Genomic DNA, 21,506 nt, shown 5'->3' with positions numbered 1-21,506 from the left:
AAAGGTGGGAAAAATTGACTTATATATGGATATTCATGGGTTGGTGACTCTCAGACCAAGATTCAGCACAACTGTGAGGCTGTGACTTCACTAAGGTGACACAATCTGCAGAGGAATTGAGGCTCTTATGCACAAATCCAGTCTGGTGTTGAGATGGTTACTCGTGGGCTTAGACCCAAAATACCATGGGTGTTGAATGCCATGCCTACAACTAAGACAGTTGTGGGATTGTTAATCTCATTCCTGGAACATTCTGCAGGTTTCATGGTGAAATCTCCCAGTACCTAGCACCTGCGTGACTTGACGCTCTTGCGTGGACTCAGCCCACAGATGGGGATATCAACATAATGCTGGATCCCGCACCTTGAGGGTGTAACTCTATTCTCCTTCGTTGGCACTGACCACAGTGAGCATTTTGACATGTCGCTGGACCTTGCACCCAGGTGATGTGAGTCTCCTCTTCTGCCTTGGCGCTGCCCACAGGAAGCGTTGTTATATATAGCTTGGCCTCACACACAGGTTTTGTGACTCTCCTGCTTGTGCACTGCTCATATGGGACACTGTGGTATATTGCTGGGTCCACTACCCAGGCGTTGTAAATTCTCTGCCTGGGCCCTGCCTACAAGGGGCATTGTGACAGATCTCTGCACTCATCAGCCAGGTGATGTGATTCTATTCTCCTGCCTGGTCCGTTTACACAGAAGGGATTATGACATGTTGCTGGGCTTAGCACCAAGTTGATGTAGAATCTTCTGCCTGGATCAAGTTCACAGGTCTTGTGACATACTTCTGGGTCCATCACCTATTTGATGCGACTCTCCTCTCTTACCTGATCATTGCCCATAGGAGATATTGTGACATATCTCTCAGCCTAGCACCGGGATGATGTGAATTCTCCCTGCCTGGGTCATGCCCACAGAGGGAAGTGTGACTTATAACTGGGCAAAGCACACAGGTGAAGTGATTCTTTTGCCTGGTCCCTACCTACAGGAGTCATTGTCAAATACCTCTGGGCTCATCATCTAGACTATGTGACTCTCTACTTCTTCCTAGGGCCTGTTCACATAAGGGTTGTGACATATTACTTTGCCCAGTACTTACATGGTGTGACATTTCTCGTGTCTGGGCTTTGTCTTGGAGATGAATGTGACACATAGCTAGGCCTGGCCCCTAGGTTCTGTAACTTCTCCTTTTTCAAAATCCTACCCACCAGGGGCATTGAAACATCTCTCTGGGCCCTTCACTTAGGTAATGTTACCCTGTTGCCTGGAGCCTCCCTTCAAAGAGTATTGTGACATATTGCTTGACCCAGTATCTATGTGATATACTCTCCTTTCTTGCCTTGGTCCTGCATACATTGTGTATTGTAATATATGGCTGGGTTCAATGACTAGGTGATGCAATTCTTATGCGTAGACCCTACCCACAGGGACATTGTGACATTTCTTTAGCTCTGACTCTCCTCTTCTGCCTTAGCCCTGACAAAAACGGAGGTGGTGACATATAACTGGACCTAGCAACCGGCTAATAGGACTCTCCTCTTTTGCCTGCACCCAGCATATTTTGGGAATTGTGACATATCATTTATCTCAACACCTGCAGGATGAAAGGCCCCTGCCTGAGCCCAGCCATCAGTCAAAATTGTCATTCTCCCACACGAACACAGCCCATAATTGAGGTTCCGAATCTCACACCCAGAGGCAGTCAAAAGTTGGAAAATTGGCTCTCATAAGTGGATGTTGTCCACAGGTGGGTTTGTGACTCCCTGGTCAAGATCCCAAACACTTGTGAGGCTGTGACTCCACTGAGATAACTCAGTTTTCAAAAGGCATTAAGGCTATCATGGAAAAATCCATTCCACCATTGAGACTGTGACTTATGTACATAGACGCAACATACAGGAGGCCTTGACTCTCATACCCAGAACCGGCACTTATGTGGGATTGTTAATCTCACCCAGGGAACTTCCTGCAGGTGTGATTCTGACGTACACCTCTATGTACGTTGCAGTGAGACGAGACCGCGCCACTTCATTCCAGCCTGGGCAATAGAGTGAGACACTCTCAAAAGAAAAAAAAAGAGGCAATGACTTCTTCCTGCCTCTGCCTGAAGTTAGGGGTCCCTGTCCTCTGTTGGCACCTAGCAGTCAAGGTGGATGGGGTCACGGGTCAACTCTCAGCCGAGCACAGGGCACTTCTCCTCTCGCTACCCCACACAAGTGAAGCTGCTGGTCATGGCTAACCCAGAGCTGCTCTGTGTCCCACAGTTCCTTGCTGAACCAGTAATATTTATGGGCTACAGTGTGATGTTTCACTGCATCACACTACATGGTACAGTGTGATGCAGTGAAACATCACACTATCCTCTGTAAACATGTATAATTATCATGTGTTAATTATATGATGTTTCACTGCATCACATTGTACCATATACACTGTACAGTGATCCAACCAGAGTAAATATTTATTTCCTTGTTTGAATCCTCCTTTCAAGCTATTATAGAATAAACGGTACATTATTATTAGCTATAGTCATCATACTGTGTAATAGAACACCAGGATTTATTCTTCCTAACTGTAACTTTGTACCCAGTGACAAAGCTCTCCCCACTCCCTTGTCCTTCTGCCATCGTTAACCTCTGGTAACCACCATCCTACTCTCTCCTTCTATGAGATGGACTTCTTCAGATGTCACATGAGTGAGAGCACGTGGTCTTTTTCCTTCTGTGCCTGGCTTATTCCACTTAACATAATGTCCTCTAGGCTCATCCATGTTGACACAAATGAGGAACTTCATTCTGTTTTATGACTGAACATTATTCCTGTGTGTGTGTATAATATTTTCTTTATTCATTCTGTAGATGGGCACTTATACACTGTTGGTAGGAATGTAAATTACTACAATCATTTCCCATTTCTATAGGGAGAACAGCATGGAGGTTTTACAATAAATTATAAATAAAACTACCATAATATCCAGCAATCTCATTACTGGGTTTATATGAAAAGGAAACAAAATAAGCACGTCAAAAAGATAACTGCACTTTCATGTTTATTAAGCAATATTCACAATAACAAAAACCATTATTTCTTCTTAGTATTTCTTAATTTACCTTTTTTTCATATATTACACCCTAAAATTTTAAAGGATTCATGTCTGGTTTCCAATTTCTGAGACTTATGAGTCACTGATTCTTTGACTATTGCCTTCCTGTTTAATGAGTCTAGTAAAACAATTAAATGCTTTTTATTTCTTCTCAATCTAACCTTCATATATAAATATATTTATATTTTCTATTAATTTACCTTCTATAACATATATGACTAGATTAATTGTGATCAGCATTTCACTATACTAGTCCTCTTTTCGGGTCAGCCTATTTTAATATGTAATTTATATGTTGTACATTAAATTGTTTTACAACACTTCCAATACTTTACTTTTCATTTGCCTCTTTTCCAAAGATAGCTTGACAAGCCCATAGTTTCTTTCTAGAATATTTTTATTTCTTATTTTTCCATTATATTGACTTAAACATTTAAATATAAATTGAATATCTGAGATTAATGTGCCATATTTCTTCTGATGCTTCACCCCAGTAGCTCATCTCTCTTGTGTGCAACATAATTTACAATTTAATCCTCACATATGGGAGACACCACATTCAAATGCCTACAGGCAGTTTCTCTTTGTTTATTCCATTTGCCTTGTTAGAAGGGAACAACCCACATGGACCTGACATTCTTGTGATCAGATGCATCTTAGTGGAGCCCTGGCCTCTTAGGTCGATTACTTCTCTACATCATTACCTTTATTTACTTCCAGTCCTGGGATGTTTTCTTAATTTCCTTTGAACTATATTAGGCATTCTGTGAATTCTTGTAACTTCTTGGTGATTTTAGTTGTCTACATTAAGTGTTTAAAGTAAATTATTTTTCTGAAAACCAGAAATATCCATAGTTACATATATGTGTGAAATATTTTACATAGATTTTCTACGGCATCTATCACTACCTCATGAGAAATTCCAAGTTTTTTCATTTGCAACACCCCTCCCATGAATAGACCATACTGTAATAATTTGTAGAATGTGATTACTTTTATACCATTAGAAACTTAATTATATATTATGTACATCTTTTTAAAATACTCCATTGCAATAAATAGTGTATGGTCAAAAGTCCTGTTTTCTCTAACATAAAACTAATATGAATAAAATTATTTACATGAATTTGGAACTTTTGGCTTCAATTGCCATTCTGTCTAATCAGCACTTCCCTAATCCATAAAAGATATCATTTGTATTTTTTAATTCATAATTTATTGAAATGAGTTATTTAACATTATAAAATTTTTACGGCAATTTAAGACATTTTCAATAAATATATTGAGCTTGACGCCCTGGCTAAGTATTCCTTTTGTACTAGAAATCAGATTTTTCTGGCACAACTTCATTGCCTGCAATGGTATTTACAAAAAGTATGAATGCCAGCACATGGACTATTTCAACATTTTACTCATTTCCTCAAGTATAAACATTTCATTAGCTATAAAACAAACCAAATACAAATGCTGAATGTATGGTAGATATCATCAAATTCAGATTCTTCACCGAAGAAAACAATAAAAGACAAATTTTCTATGACATGTCACCTGTTCATTAGTTCTTTAATATGATTTAGGCTATTCCAAATATAAGAAAATGTATGCATCACTATCCATGTTTTCTCAACACTTTTTATCTAGGTCCTGAAGGGCATAATTATATTGTCAGATTTATTTTTATATACTTTCAATGTTTCTTTTGATGTATTTTCTGTGCATCTTAGTATGAATATATGGAGACAACGACAAATGTACTTTTAAGTGGTTATATGAATTTTGCTTATATGGCTAATTGCTTATATGGATGTTCTAAATGACAAGATAAAATAGTAAAGTTTGATAAACTTATCTGTGCCCTGTAAACTTTAGTTCACTTACTGTATAACTTAACTCAGTCACTAATTGGTTTAAAAAGTGTTTTTTAAAAGCTGCAAGCCACACTTTATTACACATTTCTGAATCAGGAAGGGGTAAACTGTGACACAGTTTTCTTGTGCCATTGACTTTTTTGGGGAGAAACGTTCTGCAATAAAATAAGGGTTTCCAAACTCTATTTTTAAAAAAGCTTGAGGATTCTTCTGTGATTAACCTTCACTCCTCAGTCTTTTTTACCCAAGGAATGGTTCTTAGGTCATTTTTGGAAGTTTAGTTTCTGGAAAGTTTTCAGCAAACCTCTCCTGTGCTTTGTCCTAGTTTGTGTTGTTGCTGTTGTTGTTCTAGTTTTGGAGAAGGTGAGTCTCTTTAATCGAGGATGGTTTGTCTGTATCCAATCCTGCATGTGTTTGCCAAAGCTGAAGCTGTATCAGAGTTTTTATTCTCCCACCATCGTTCCCCAGGCATTCTCCTGTTTTCAACACATCTTTTTCAACATCTTCTGACCTTTGTCACTATCAGTAATTTCAGAATGAACAGATGCAGGAGCATCATCTCTTTGGAAATTCCCTTCACTTACAATCTGCTCCCTATGTTTTCCAGCTCTATCTTTATATTTTAAGTTGTCTAGTATCTTATCATCTTCATAGTCTGTATTCTGTAAACCATATTTTACTCATATATTTTAAAAATCATTTTCTCCTATCCAACTCTTTTCCTTCTTAGTTAATGTTGGACGAACAAATGATTCATCTTTCTTTTCAAGGAAAAGGTGAGCTCTAACCTACCATGGTTCACATCCAACATAGCTATCACTGCCAGGGTGAATGTGAGAAGATAAGGAGTTTCAATATCATGATCTTGCTGATCTGACAGTTGAGGCACTCACCTTATTTGGAAGACTAACATCATTAGAGTAGGTCTGACAATAATCTGAGATTGACTAAGGAGCATGGTTCTCTGTGAGTACTTCTACATCAAACGTTTATTATCTCCACTTCTCCCGCAGCTGAGTACGTTACTGAGTTCTTCCAGCTGCGTGCAGAGCTCCTGGCGATTGTTCGTGTCTCTCCAATCTCTCCAAGTTTCACTTTATCTCCATACTCAAGTTAATAAGGGTCACATTTAGTTTTCAGCTGAACAATCCGTTTTTCATTAACAATTGTTCCATTTTGACGGCCTAATGCAAAAGGACATAACTTTGTAAGTCATGGTCAAAATAAATTTCTGCATGAAACTTACACCAACATCAGAGATTCAAAGAGTATGCTCCATATCATTTTCCCTTCCATTTGTAGCAGGTTTTACAGCAATAATGATGAAGAGTGATCCTGTCTGTAACACGGGTGATCTAATGACAGTTACTCTCATATATGAGGGCCACACTTTTTCCTCATCTTCCTCCTCAGTATCTTTTGCAGTTACATTGCCTTCACTGTAATGCCTTCATCATAACTACCCTCGGTTGGAGAGTCTGTAATTTCACCTTCTGCTGGTTCCCTATCAGTGTCTCTCACTTTCTCATCTTTAAAAAAAGTTGAATTGAGATGTTTTCATTAAGAGGAGATTCCATGGTATTTCCACTAACTGGAACAGTGAATTTTGGGGGATTATTTCTGAGATGAATGCCTATTTTGGCCTTTTCTTCACACTTGTAAAATTGTCTTTCCTATTGCAGCTTGTATGTTCAACACTCAAGGCTTCTTGATCCTCTGAATTCAAATCCTTTTCCTCATTTTTTTTTTTCTGTAGAAGAGTCTGGATCCTTTCCTAATTTTTTATTTTTGTTTTGTGTTATAAGTCTGATAAGGTTGCGAATCTACTCGAAAATGAAACCGATAGCGACCACTTTCCACATCACAGTAGTAATAAATTGGATCATAACAAATTTGATTCTCAGAATCTTAATAGAAACCAGTGCTGTGGTCAAAATACAGTCCAGCATTTTCGTCATAACTAAATCCAGTCTGTGATCAAGCCGGTTCTGCTGCAGCTCTCAAACTTCCAGCTAATGACGAACTTTTTAAGGATGTATCTTGTGCTGCTAATGCATGCTGGCTCCTGTGAATTTGAGGCAAATGACCCTCTTGTCTACATTCAACGTTTGCTGTTTTATCAGTACCAGGGTGAGCATCATTTTCTATTCGTAACTGGTCTTTAGAATTCAAAGCAGGGGTTTCAATATCCTAATCTTGCTGATCTGACAGTTCAGTCACTCACTTTATTTGGAAGACTAACATCATTAGAGTAGGTCTGATAATAATAATCTGAGATTGACCAAGGAGCATGGTTCTCTGTGAGTATTTCTACATCAGACTTTTATTATCTCCATTTCTGCCACAGCGGAGTACGTTACTGAGTTCTTCCAGCTGCCTGCGGAGCTCCTGGCCGTTACCCGTGTCGCTCTGAGAAGCCTTCCTGTGCTAGGCCAGCTTCTCCCATTCCCGCACCTGCCGCCGGCAGCTCCGCGGTCGCGTTCCAGCTTCTCCGCCCTCCTTCTCCCTGAGGCCCGCTGGGGCTCGGGGAGGAGGAGAGGCGGCCAAAGCGAAGGCGCTGGCGGCGGGGACGGGCCCGAGGCCGTGAGCCTAACGGGGCAGCGGCAACGAGCAAGGGGACGGCGATCGCCCTGCCTGATCTGCGCAGCCTGGAATCCTGGGAACGATTGTACCTTCTCCAGCGACGGAGGCCGCGGGAGGAGCGATAAAGTCCAGGAGCCAGAAGTGCTCCGGCCATTCTCGAGTTGAGCTGGAAACAGTGGCCAAGAGTGTTTTAAATCGAGTTTCCAGTTTCCATGTGGCTAGACATGACCTGCTGGTTACTCTTATTTTTTTCTCCATTCGTTGAGCTATGATTGACAAATTGAAAACTGTGTATTTTTAGGGTGTAAAAGAGTGTTTTCAGATGTGTATACGCCTTTAAATTATCTCAGTTAAGCTAGTTAGCATATCCATCCTCTCACATAGTTAATACATTTCTGTGTGTGTGTTGAGAGCACCTGAGATCTACTTTTGCAACAAATTTCAAGTACACGGTATTGTTAACTATAGTCACCATTCTGTACATTAGGTCCCAGCAGTTACTCACCTTGTAATTGAAGGTGCGCCCCTTCCATGGAAATCTCCCCACTTTCCTCACTCTCTAGCCCATGGGAACAATCGTTCTACTCTGTTTCCATGACTTTTTTATTTTTATTTACTTTTTTAGATTTTACATACAAACAAGACCATGCAGTAATTGTCCTTCTGTATTTGGCTTATTTCACTTAGCATAATGTCTTCAAGGTTTATCAGTATTTTTGTAAATGAAAGAATTTCATTTTTTATTAAAGCTGAAATTATATATCTCTCAGTTTATTTATCTATATCAGAGGAGTGCAGATACCCTTGACGATACTGATTTTATGTCCTTTGGCTATATACTCCCAATTGGGATTCATGGTAGTTCTAGTTTAAAAATTATAAGGAAGCTTCATACTGTTTTTCATAATAGCTGCACCATTTGACATCCTCAGCAACAGTGTAAGTGTTCTCTTTTCTCTGCACCCTAACGCTTTTTATCTTTTGACTTTTTGATAATAGGTATCCAAACACCACGATAAGGTGATACCTCATTGTGATTTTGATTTTAATTACTCTGGTAATTAGTGATGTTGAGCATTTTTTATATACCTATTGGCCATTTGTATATCTTTGGAAAAATTGCTATTTATGTAATTTGTCCAATTATTAATCAGGAAATTGCTTTTAATTCTGCTGTGGGTTCCTCTTTTGTATTGATTAGTATGATATATGTTTTGGATAGTAACACATTATCCTACATATGGTTTACAAATATTTTCTCCCATTCCATATAATGCCTTTATATTTTGTTGATTGTTTCCTTTATTGTGCAGAAACTTTTTTCTTTGACATAGTTCCACTTGTTCATTTTTGCATCTGTTGACTATGTTCTTGGTGTTAAATCCAAAATATCATTGCCATGACCACTGTCAAGGAGGTTTTCCCCATGTTTTTTTTTAGAGGATTCATTATTTCAGTTCTTATGTTTAAGTCTTTATTTCATTTCAAATTCGTTTTGTGATGGTATCAGAGAAAGGTGTACTTTTTCTCTGTGCATATCTAGTTTTTCCTACACCACTCCTTGATGTGTTTATCCTTTCTCCGTTCTGTGGGATTGGTTGACTGTGTATTTGTGAGTTTATTTCTGGGTCCTCTATTCTGTTATATTGGTTTTTATGAAGGTACTATACTATTTTGATGGCTATAGTTTAGTAACACAGTTTGAAATCAGGAAGTGGGAGGCTTCCAGCCTTTTGTTCTTCTCAGTATTTGGCTATTTGAGGTCTTTTGTGGTTCCATACTAATTTTAAAATTGTTGTTCTGCACTTTTAATAAAATGGCATTAAAATTTTGATAGAAATTTATTTAACCCTGTAGATCACTTTGTGTAGTATGGATATTTTAACAATATTTTTAGAATCAGTGAATACAGGATATATTTCCCATTTTGTATTCTTCATTTTCTTTCCTCAACATTTTATAGTTTTCAGTATGCAGGTCTATCATATTCTTTGTTAAACTCATTCCTAAGTATTCCATTCTATTTGATAATATCGTAAATGGCATTATCTTTATTCCTTTTTCAGATATTTTGTTGTTACTGTAAAAAAATGCACCTGATGTTCATATGTTAATATTGTATCTTGAAAATTTACTGAATTGGTTAGTTATAACAGGTTTTTTTATTCTTTGTGGTAAAATGGTGGGTATTCTGAACTCTGGTTAAACGTTAAATTGATAGTTGCTATTATCATTTCAAAATTATTTAAAGAATGACCAGATGGATTCCTGCTTTCATGAATTCAATGGAATTCAAGTCTTCCCATTTAAAATAATTTTGTGTGGTTGACCTGGGTCCTGGGAATTTGTGTCCCCCCGTGGTAGCCAGGAGATTCGGTCGGATGTGGGAGGGAGAAGCGGTCAGAGAGGGGACTGAGCTGGGGAAGCAAAGAGGGGCTCCAGGACAGCCGAGAGGAGAGAGGGTCCTGTCGGAGACCCAGTGGGGAGAGAGAATGGGCCAGAAAAGGAGAAAGGGTGAGAGTGGGCAACAGGACAGCTTCCCGGCGCGGCAGGGAACTTTGCTGAAACTGCGGGCCCCAGGGAACAGCGCGGGCAGGGTGGGAGGGAGTTGAGAGGACCCAGCAGACCCCAAGGTCAGTGTGGAGGAAGGGACATTTTCTGGTTCATTCGCCTATGCCCAGCGTTCTGCAGGCAGGCCCCCCCCCCACCAGGGGCAGGGGAGGAGGTGGCTCCTGGCGGGCTCGGAGAACTAAGGGGCACACACCCGCTTCGCAGGGTGGGAGTGAAAGGGGAAGCCTGAGAGGGCTGCGGATCTTGCTGGCCCCGTGGGTGGGCGCGGGGGGGCGCCGGCGGGGCCGATCTCAGGGGCCCAGCGCCTGGGCCTTCAGGTGGCCCTGGAGGAATCTACAAGCACCAGCCAGTGCAGCGGGATTTCCAGAAGACCAGTGTGGACAGCGCCCTGGACACGCCCTTCCCAGCTGGAACATTTGTGAGGCTGGAATTTAAGCTCCGGGAGACAGAGAAGCGGCCGGAGGAAGGACTGGAAGAAACCCAAGTGCAAAGTCCAGCCCGAGGGGAGGAAGCAGAAATGGCCGACCTGCGTCAAACTGGGTTGTGAGGATAAGGTTCTGGGCAGGATGGTTCGCCGCCCTCCAGAGACGCAGTCTCTGCGGGAGCCTGAGGAGCACCAGGAGACCCGCTGCAGCTGGGCGGAGCGGGCAGTGAGGACCCCACAGCTGCTGCTCCCCTGCACAGTTCACCTTCTCCAAGGCCCGGCCCCCAGCGGAGTCCAGCACTGAATCGCAGGGCGCCCCCTGGAGCCCTGGCGGGGTAACCAGTGGAAGACCCCACTTCCCAGGGAGAAGACCCCACTGTATCCCCAGTTAATAAAACTGTTCTCTCCCCCCAAAAATAAATAAATAATTTTGTCTGGTCTTTGAAAATGTGTATCCTCTGTCTACTGGTCAAAATGCTGCCCATTTATCCATATGACTAATTAGCCAAACTTTTTAACCTTGTTTTTTATTATGAAACAAAACAGTAAATTTGTTAATGGTTTTAATATCATCTAATATGATTGAAAATATGTCAATTTGTCACTGCCAATGAATCTTTGTGTTATTTATTTTACTGTTACATATTCTGTCCATAAATGTCTAAGGGGCTTAGAATCTTGCCTATCATAGTGTATATGCTAAGTACCAACTACTCTAATGGGTCAAATTGTCTTTCTATACCATTCTTAAAATACAATATTTATTTTTATTAAAAATTTTTTTGCCTAATCTAATTATTTATGAAAATTATGAGGTCTATTCAGTTTGTCCTCTTGATAAAAAACAAAGTTTTTTTTTCTCTCTTTTTGTTTTTTTGAGATGGAGTCTCCCTCTGTTCCCCAGGCTGGAGTGCAGTGACACAATCTCGGCTCACCACAACCTCCACTTCCCGAGTTCAAGTGATTTTCCTGCCTCAGCCTCCCGAGTAGCTGGGACTACTATGCTCCACCATGCCAGGCTAATTTTTGTATTTTTAGTAGAGACGGGTTTCACTATATTGACCAGGCTGGTCTTGAACTCCTGACCACGGGAACCGCCTGCCTCAGCCTCCCAAAGCGCTGGGATTATAGGCTTGAGCCGCTGCGTGAGGACTTTTTTCTGTTTATTAATACATTAGAGAGTAAGAATGCAGCTCCCTCACAGAAGCACGTTGCATAATGATGAAGTATGGGCTTTTGGTGTGACAACATCATCTGAATGCTGCTTATTGTCCCAATTAGTTATTTTCTCATTCCTAAACCCTCTCCAACCTCCCATCTTTCTGAGTCTCCAATGTCTGTTTTTCCAGTCTCTATATCCAAGTGTATGCATAATTGAGTTCACAGTTACAAGTGAGAAAATGCAGAATTTGGTTTTCTGTTTCTGAAGTTTTTCACTTACCGTAATGGCCTCTGGTTTTATTCATGCTGTTGCAAAAGACGTGATTTTATTCTTCTTCATGGCTGAATAGCATTCCATGGTATAAACGTATAGCACATTTTCTTTATTTGATTATTGATTGATAAATTTAAATTGACTTCATATATTGGTTATTGTGAATAGTGCTGCAATAAACATAAGAGTGTGGGTATTTCCTTTATGTAATAAATTATTTTCTTTGGGTAGATACAAAGTAGTGGGACTGCTGAATCAAATGGAAGTTCTATTTTTAGACTTTTTTGAAATCTCCATACAGTTTTCCATAGAGGTTGTAGAAAGTTACATTCCCACAAACAATGTATAAGTGTTCTCTTTTCTCTGTATCCTTGCCGATAGCTCATTTTTCTGCTTTTTAGTAATAGCCATTCTGCATGGTCTAAGTTGGTACCTCATTGTGGTTTTTAATTGGCATTTCTCTGACCATTGACAATGTTGAGCATCTTTTACGTGCTTATTGACCTTCATTGTCTTTTTTTATTTAAATATTCATGTTTTTTGCTTGCTCATTGTCTTTGTTTTAAATGTTCATGTTCTTTGCTTGCTTTTTTTTTTTTTTTTGAGACGGAGTCTCGCCTGTCGCCCAGGCTGGAGTGCAGTGGCACAATCTCCGCTCACTGCAAGCTCTGCTTCCCAGGTTCACGCCATTCTCCTGCCTCAGCCTCTCTGAGTGGCTGGGACTACAGGCTCCTGCCACCACGCCTGGCTAATTTTTTGTGCTTTTTTAGTAGAGACGGAGTTTCACCGTGGTCTCAATCTCCTGACCTCGTGATCCGCCCACCTCGGCCTCCCAAAGTGCTGGGATTACAAGCGTAAGCCACCGTGCCCAGCCTGCTTGCTTTTTAATGAGGTTGCTTGTTTTATTTTTGTTGAGCTGTTTGAGTTCCTTGTATATTCTGGACGTTAGATCTTTGTCACATGCAAAACTCGTAAATATTTATCTCATTCCATAGGTTTTCTGTTCACTGTGTTAATTAAGAAGCATTTTCAGGAGCTTTTTAATTTAATTGAGTTCGCTTTGTCTATTTTTGTTATTGTTACATCTGCTTTTCAGATCTTAGTCATAAATTCTTTGTCCAAGTCAATCTCTAGAAGAGTTTATCCTAGAATTTCTTCTAGCATTTTTATAGTTTCAGGTCTTACATTTTAGTCTTTTAATCCATATTGAGTTGATTATTGTATATGGTGGGACATAGGGGTCCCATTCCATACTTCTGCATATGGCAATATAATTTTTCCAGCACAATTTGTTGGCTAGGATGTCATTTCTCCAGTGTATGTTTTTGTTGACTTTGTAAAAGATCAGTTGTTTGTAGGTATGTGGCTTTATTTCTAGGTTCTCTATTCTGTACCATTGATCTATGTGTCAATTTATATCAGTACCATGCTGTTTTGGTTACTAAAGCCTTCTAGTATAATTTTAAGTCAGATAATGTAATATATCCAGCTTTATTCTCTTTGCTTAGATTTGCTTTGGCTATTCAGTCTCTTTTTGTGGTTCCATGTGAATTTTAGAATTTTTTTTTCTATTTTATAAGAAATGACATTGGCATTTTGGTAGGATTTGCATTTAATATGTAGATTGCTTTGGGCAGTAGAGTCATTTTAATGATCATAATTCTTCCAATCCATGAGCACGGGATGTTTTTCTCATTTGCATCATGTACAATTTCTTTCATCAGTGTTTTTTAGTTTTCCTTGTAGGGATATTTCATCTCTTTGACAAATTGTATTTCTAAGTATTTTACCTTTTTGTAGCTATTGTAAAAGGAAGTGACTTTTTAATTCAGTTGCCAGCTTGATTATCATTATTGTATAAAAATGCTACTAATTTCTGTATGTTGATTTTTGCATTCTGAAACGTTATTAAATTTATCAAATCTAAGAGTTTTTTTGGTGGTCTTTAGATTTTTTGTATATATGATTATTATGTAATCATCAAAGAGGGACAATTTGACTTTTTAATTACAACCATATAGATGCTCCCTCCAAGACCAATAGACAGAGTCTCTGTGGAGGGCACAGGCGATGGTATTTCTTTAAGCTGGCCATGTGATTATGGCTGGAAGCATGGGCCGAGAGTCACTTAGTTAATCATTGCCTCTCAAGTCTTTCTTTCTTTCTCTTCCTTTCTTTCTTTCTTTCTTTCTTTCTTTCTTTCTTTCTTTCTTTTTCTTTCTTTCTTTCATCTTTCTTCCTTTCTGTCTTCCTTTTCTTTGGACAGAGTTTTCACTCATTGTCCAGGCAGGAGTGCAGTGGCGCCATCTTGGCTCACTGCAACTTCCACTTCCCAGGTTCAAGTGATTCTCCAATATCAGCCCCCCGAGTAGTTAGGATTACAGGCACCAGCCACCACACGTGGCTAATTTTTTATGTTTTAGTAGAGACGTGGTGTGTCCATGTTGCCCAGGCTGATCTTAAACTCCTGGCCTCAGGTGGTCTGCCCACTTTGGCATCCCAAATTGTTGGGATTACAGGCATGATCCACTGCACTCGTTTGCATCTCAAGTTTCAATATGCCTATGAATTATTCAGATTCCAGACTCTCTCTTACAGATGTGATTCTGCAGGTTTGGAAGGGGTCCATGAATTAGCTTCTTTAAAAAGTCTCCTCTTAATGCTGATGTTTCTTCTACTACATCCGATATAGTAGCACTCAGCTAGGGAAAGTAGACACAGCACAGAGCTCATGACACCCAACACTCTTACCCTCTTACACAACACGAATACTTTTGGCCCAAAGTGGAAACCACCAATCACCATTTTCAAACATGTCATTTTCTGCTGGCTCTTTGCAGTTTAGAAAGCCTAGAGAAGGCATCAATGTTTGAGTAAGTCTGCATTTGGAAAACATGTACACATGAGTTAATACAATGTTTACTGAGCACATACTCTGTGTTCAGAAGTCTGTTACAGAGCACTGTTCAGGAAACATTACATGATGTGAGTTAATCCTCATAGAACCCTGGCAGTTGGGTGCTAAGTTTTCTGTAATTTTCAGGATTTAAATGAAGGGCCCAGCATTTCTATTTTTTCTTCCATTTAAAAAAATATTTATCTGAAAAATAAAATGTACAGAATAAAAGCTATATTGACAGATGCGAGGGATAGAGAAAAAAGGGTGAACTGTTCAGAGAGATGTTTTATATTTATATTTACTTTCTTGTGCCTTGTGGAGCAGCCACTGGATTTGCAGGAATGGAAAAGAAGTTGCTAGGTAAGATGTCTCTAGAAGCACTGGCTTCAATGAAAAAGAAATTATGGCCCCAAAATATGCAATGATTTGCTTCCATTTATCTGCCTTTCTATTTTAGTAAATTGTGGGCACCAGCTCAGGAGGCAGCAGAAGCCCCCATCTGAATCTCTGACCTCCTTGAATCAGTTCTGTGAGAGAAGATTCTAGGGTGAGGCCAGACCTGAATGAGGACTTAGAAGAGGGTGGATCTGGGCAGGGCTGGAACAGAAAGTGGACCCCATGTTTCCGATGTCCATGCTGATGGAGTATTTCCAGTTCTGTCTTTCCTAAGCCTGCCCAACAAAGACTTGACTCTTAGAGCTTGTGTAATTTTAATCTGTTTTGGCCACTTCCCTGTCAATTTTTATAACACATGATAGAAAGAAACTTAAGCAAAACTCTTAGGGTTTTTTTTTAGGACAATTATATGAGAAGCTAAAAACTTATGCTGGGAGTGGTTGCTCACGCCTGTAATCCCAGTACTTTGGGAGGCCCAGGCAGGCAGATCACGAGATCAGGAAATCGAGGCCATGCTCGCTAACATGGTGAAACCACGTCTCTACTAAAAATACAAAAAAAATTAGCCGGGTGTGGTGACAGGCACCTGTAGTCCCAGCTACTTGAGAGGCTGAGACAGGAGAAGGGCATGAACCTGGGAGGCAGAGCTTGCAGTGAGCTGAGATCACTTCGCTGCCCTCCAGCATGGGCGACAGAGTGAGACTCTGTCTCAAAAATAAAAACCTTATTTTTACCTAGATGAAAGAAACAGAAATAACCACAATAACAATAATTCTTTTGTCCGTGAATAGCCCTTCAGGTAGTGACATCAGAACTCAGAGGAACAGCATAAGGGAAGTGGAGCAAATGCAACCAAAGTCCCCTGTGCACCTCACTTCTCCCTTCTCACCACAGGATGCTGAATTCAGCCATTAATTCATTTGCTCTAGATGGAAAGTTTCTGGACAGTAGAAACCATGAATTCTTCATCTGTTTTTCTGATGGTCATGTGATGTAGTTTAGATGTCCCCTCTAAATCTCATATTGAATTTTAATCCCCAATGTGGCAGGTGGCGCCTGGGGAGGTGGTGGTTGAATCATAGGGTGAGTCCCTCCTGGCTCTGTGCCATCCTTGTGATAATGAGTACTCGTGAGATCTGGTTGTTTAGAAGTATGCTCCATCCCTCCCCCATCTTTCTTGCCCCAGCTTCTACCATGTGAGATGCCTGCTCGTCTAACACCATGATTGTAAGCTTCCCCAGGCTTTCCCAGAAGCAGACACTGGTGCTATGCTTCCTGCACAGCCTGCAGAACCATAAGCCAATCAAACTCTTTTCTTATAAGTTACCCAGTCTAGGGTTTTTTAAATAGCAATGCAAGAATAGCTTAATACAACATATGAAAAGAAAGCAATGAATATATTTATCAGTTTGAGTCTCCAGGCATCTGCCTTGCCTCAACTCAAAGAGCAGGAAGTGAGCAACCCCCATCTACTGCTCCTGATCATGGGAGAATCGTCATTTCATCTTAAAACATTTCAGTCAAAAGCCCATCAAGGTCTCAGAGGTCAGCTCAGGAGCAGGAACACAGGGTTGTTTTCTCAGAGAGGAAAATTGGATTAGCTGAGTGGGTTCAATGTCCCTGCGCATTGTTTTTTTTTTTTTTTCCTTTAAGCTATGGGATACTTGTGCAGAACGTGCAGGTTTGTAACCGAGGTATACATGTACCATAGCGGTTTGCTGCACCAATCAACCCAGGATCTGGGCTTTAAGCCCCACATGCGTTGGGTGTTTGTCCTAGTGCTCTCCTTTCCTTTGCCTCCCACCCCATGACAGGCCACGCTGTGTGATGTTCCACTTTCTCTGTCCATGTGTTCTCATTGATCAACTCCCACTTATGAGTGAGAACATGTGGCGTTTGGTTTTCCTTTCCTGTGTTAGTTTGCTGAGAATGATGGTCTCCTGTGTCATCCATGTCACCACAAAGAACATGAACTCGTTCTTTTTTATGGCTGCATAGTATTCCCTGGTGTATATACCACACACATTCTTTATCCAGTCTATCGCTGATGGGCATTTGGGTTGGTTCCAGGTCTTTGCTCTCGTAAACTGTGCCACAATGAACATACCTGTGCGTGTGTCCTTATAGTAGGATGAATGATAATCCTTTGGGTATATACCTGGCAATGAGATTGCTGCATCCAACGGTATTTCTGATACTAGAGGAATCGCCACACTGTCTTCCACAATAGATGAACTAGTTTACATTCTCATAAACTTTGTAAAAGTGTTTCTATATCTCCACAGCCTTGCCAGCATCTGTTGTTTCCTGACTTTTTAATAATCGCATACGAAATCTTCTCAATATATAATATCATCTAACCACAGCTCTCAAGAAAGAAATCTGTAGAAAGTGGTATCTTTCCAGGAGAAATCTTTGACAGCTTTCATGGGTGATTGTATTACCTGTTAATGACAATGAAGTTTTTCCTGGAGCTTCACTACTATTCTTAAAGTCTATCTCATTATATGCATTTGGAGATTGCCTAGAAAAATGTGGTCTCTGATTTCTTCTGGTAAAGTGGTGACAAGATACCTAATAAATAACATGACTGTACTTGACTCTTTTCCATAATTTAGTATTTTGGGTTAAGCTTCCTATCTTCATTGCCTGCCTTTGTCCTCCACAAGTAATTAGCATATGTCTTAATAAAGTTTAAGCAAGCTAGCAACAGTTTTCCCAAGCACATATTATCTAGGGTCTACTCTTTAGAAGTATAAAGTACAAAGCTTAAAAGTACAACTCACAAAAAATTGTACCCAAACTAGAAAGGCTTAAATGATCAATTGATGGATTTGTGTTTCCTATGGAAGAGGGTACAAAGCAGAATGTTAGTATACATATATAGGGTAGAAGAAGGCAGGGCTTTTATAAAATAAATGCAATCAAATCTTTGGAATAGTTTTTTAAGCAGCATGAATATTAGAGAGGTGATTCATGAAATTTCAACTTATTGCCATGTCTAGAAATATCGAGACATAGCTAGCATTTTTTTTTAAAATACATTTTTCTCAACAAAACTATTAATGAGACAGATGAGATGTTTCTCTTTTTTTTCCCAATTACTTAGTTTCTCTTAGCCACATATTCAAGGGAGCATACTGCTGTTTGGTAAAATGTGATAATTCCACATCATGTTTTTGTTTGTTTTTAAAGATGGAAGAGCTGAACAACCTTGTTTTGTGATAGCAATACCACCAGATTATTCAAATTTCTTTAGAATCGTACTCCAAAATTTACATTGTGATTTAGTTTCAAAAATTTTTTGTAATGATCTGTGAATTGACAGCTCATTAGGACATTCTTTAGTTTGACTAAACCTGAAACCATCGAAATTGAAAAAATGGAGTTTGCCAAATTCTGCTTTTTACACTTTCACCTACCATGCCATGTTCAACTATTGTACTTAATAAGTATTAGAAATTTCAGGTACTGTTAATTTCAATAGTTTCACCAAGGTAGTATTTTTTGTGAGAAAGCCATAATCTCATCAGTAATGCCTTCTAAAAAATCCAACAGAAAATATGAACTAGCAACTCATCATGAAAAGAATGTAAAACTCAGGAAAAATCCTAAGGCAGAAGAGCTTCTGGCTTCAGTGGGAAACCATCATAGTCCCTTAGAAGGGGATTCTCTCTCAAAGCAGCTCACTGTCCAGAAGGCGCTCAAGGACCATGCACTTTTCTTCTTCCAAATATGAAGATGTAGAAAAGTGACTCAATTCACGCGAGGAGGAACAAATATTTAGTCAAAGTTATTATGAAAAAGGCTGCTTCCAGGATCTAGGTGAGACCAATGTCAGAGTTTGAGGAAGATGTTAAAATCGAGGGTGAGTCCAGGGTAGACTGAGATACAGAAGTTCCAGCACACAAAGTCTTCTGTCACCCTGCCTGTCACTGAGGCAACCTGGCTCCTTTTTTACCTTGATGCCAGGGCTGAGCTTTGTTTCCATTGCCCATTTTGGAAATGGCATGAAGCCCTCTGAACGCCCTGAGTTCACTGAACTTCTGATCCCAGGTCACAGCTGCTACCTTCATACCTCTGGCTCCATGAGAAAAAGTAAAGCAGACACAAACAAACAAGCAAATAAACAAACAACACACATAAAAAAGACCCTTATTTCGATACACTATTTACAGGCTTCTCTGATACTTGTAGTAGAAATTTAATGCCCTTGTATGCAATGCACGTACCACGCACAGAACAGGAAATCCAATGATAATCAATACTCACAAAATAAGTTCACATTCCTGTTTTAAAAGGAGAGCTACTTTTGTAGAAAACCTTTAGGTTCACAGCAAAATCGGGCAGAAGGAACAGAGGTTCCCCGTATCCTCTTTCCCTACATATGCATAGCCCCCTTCACTATCAACTTTCTGCCCCAGAGCAGTACGTTGGCTACAGTCGTTAAACCTACATGGACACATCTCTCTGACTCCAAGACCATAGCTCTCCTTAGGGATTCACTTGGGTGTTGTACATTCTATGGACTTGAGCAAAGGCATAATTACATGTGTCCACCGTTATTTTATTCTATGGACTAGTTTCACTTCCGTACAAGTGCACTGTGCCCCATCTCTGCACTCCCCCTTCACCCTTGGTCTCTTGCAACCACTCAACTGTTGATTTATTTATTTGTATTTAAAATAGACACATCTCATTGTATATATTTCTTATGTACAAAATGCTATTATATAGTATGTGCACATTGTCTAATATCTAATTTAGGTAATTGACAGCCATTAGCTGACATATGTATTATTGTGGCTAGAACACTTCACATCCACGCTAATAGTATTTTTAAAGAATACGATATATTGTTAACTATATTCACCATGTTGTAATATAGTCGTTGAGTTTATTCTCCCTATATAACTGAAATGTTGTGTATTTCGACAAACATCTTCTCAATCCTTCACCCACGGCAACCCAGCCCCTGACAACCACAATTCTTCTTTTTGACATCTATTATATTAACTTTGTGAGATTCCACATATCATTGAGATGACCTGGTGTTTGTCTTCCTACACCTGGCTTATTTCACTTAGCATGATGTTCTCCAGGTACACTCGTGTGTCACAAATGATAAGATGTCTTTCTTTAAGACTGCATAGTATTCCATTGTGCATATATATCAGATTTATCCCATCCTATTATCCATTTTTGGACATTTAGGTGAATTCCATATCTTAGCTATTGTGAATTAACGTGGGAGTGCAGATATCTCTTCAATACTGATTTCATTTCCTTTTGGTATATACCTGGCACTGTGGGATGGCAGGATCATATGGTAGCTCTATTCTTTCATTTTTGGAGGAACATCCATCCTGCTTTCTATAATGTCTGCCCTAATTTATGTTCCCGTGAATAGTGCAAGGGTTCCCTTTCCTCCACATACTCATCAACAAGTGTTGTCTTTTGACTTTTCGATCATAGACATCCTAATGAGTGTGAGGTGATATCTTCTTTGAGTTTTAATTTGCATTTCTCTGATGATTAGTGATGTTGAGCATATATATATATATATATATATATATATATATATATACACACACACACACACATACCTGTTGGCCACTGCATGTCTTCTTTTCAGAAATGTATGTTATTTAGGTCCTTTGCCCGGTTTTTAAATTATGTTTTTTTTGTGCTATTGAGTCATTTGTGTTCCTAGAGTATTTTGGACAGTAATTAATCCCTTATATGATGTTGGGTTTGCAAATATTTTCTCTCATTATGATTTTATCTCTTCATAGTGTTGATTATTTTGTCGGCTTTGCAGATTTTTTTTTTTAAGTTGGATGCAATGCATCTGTCTGTTCACCCTTTCGTTGTCTGCTTTTGGGTTGTATTCCAAAAGTTATTGGCTAAACCAGTGTCAATGAGGATGTCCCCTGTTTTCTTCTAGTTGGTTTATAGTTTCAAGTTTTTAATTTATTTTGATTTACTCTTGTGTACAGTATGAGATAGGGGTCAAATTTCATTTTTCTTCATGTGGATACCAAGTTTTCCTATCACCATTGATGGAAGAAACTGTGGTTTTGTTGTGGTGGGTTGTTGGCACCTTTTTAAACAATCAGTTGGCTGTTTATGTATGGACTGATTTCTAGACGCTCTGCTCTGATCCAGTGGCTTAGGTGTCTGTTTTTATGCCAATGTCTTGCCATTTTGGTTCCTACAGCTTGA

General features: G+C 39.6%; 2 pseudogenes; one reads left to right on the top strand and one right to left on the bottom strand.

Moving 5' to 3' along the window:
* Positions 1–3,044: 3,044 nt before the first annotated feature.
* Positions 3,045–8,588, bottom strand: LOC129481652 (angiogenic factor with G patch and FHA domains 1-like; annotated as a pseudogene).
* A 1,349-nt stretch (positions 8,589–9,937) lies between these two features.
* LOC129481653 (retinoic acid receptor responder protein 2-like) lies at positions 9,938–12,611 on the top strand (annotated as a pseudogene).
* Positions 12,612–21,506: the final 8,895 nt, after the last annotated feature.

The sequence above is a fragment of the Symphalangus syndactylus genome, chromosome 5 (genome assembly GCF_028878055.3).
Source record: "Symphalangus syndactylus isolate Jambi chromosome 5, NHGRI_mSymSyn1-v2.1_pri, whole genome shotgun sequence".
In the NCBI taxonomy this organism is placed as follows: Eukaryota; Metazoa; Chordata; class Mammalia; order Primates; family Hylobatidae; genus Symphalangus; species Symphalangus syndactylus.
The sequence above is the reverse complement of the archived record's forward strand: the minus strand, read 5'-3'. Positions and strand labels throughout refer to the sequence as shown.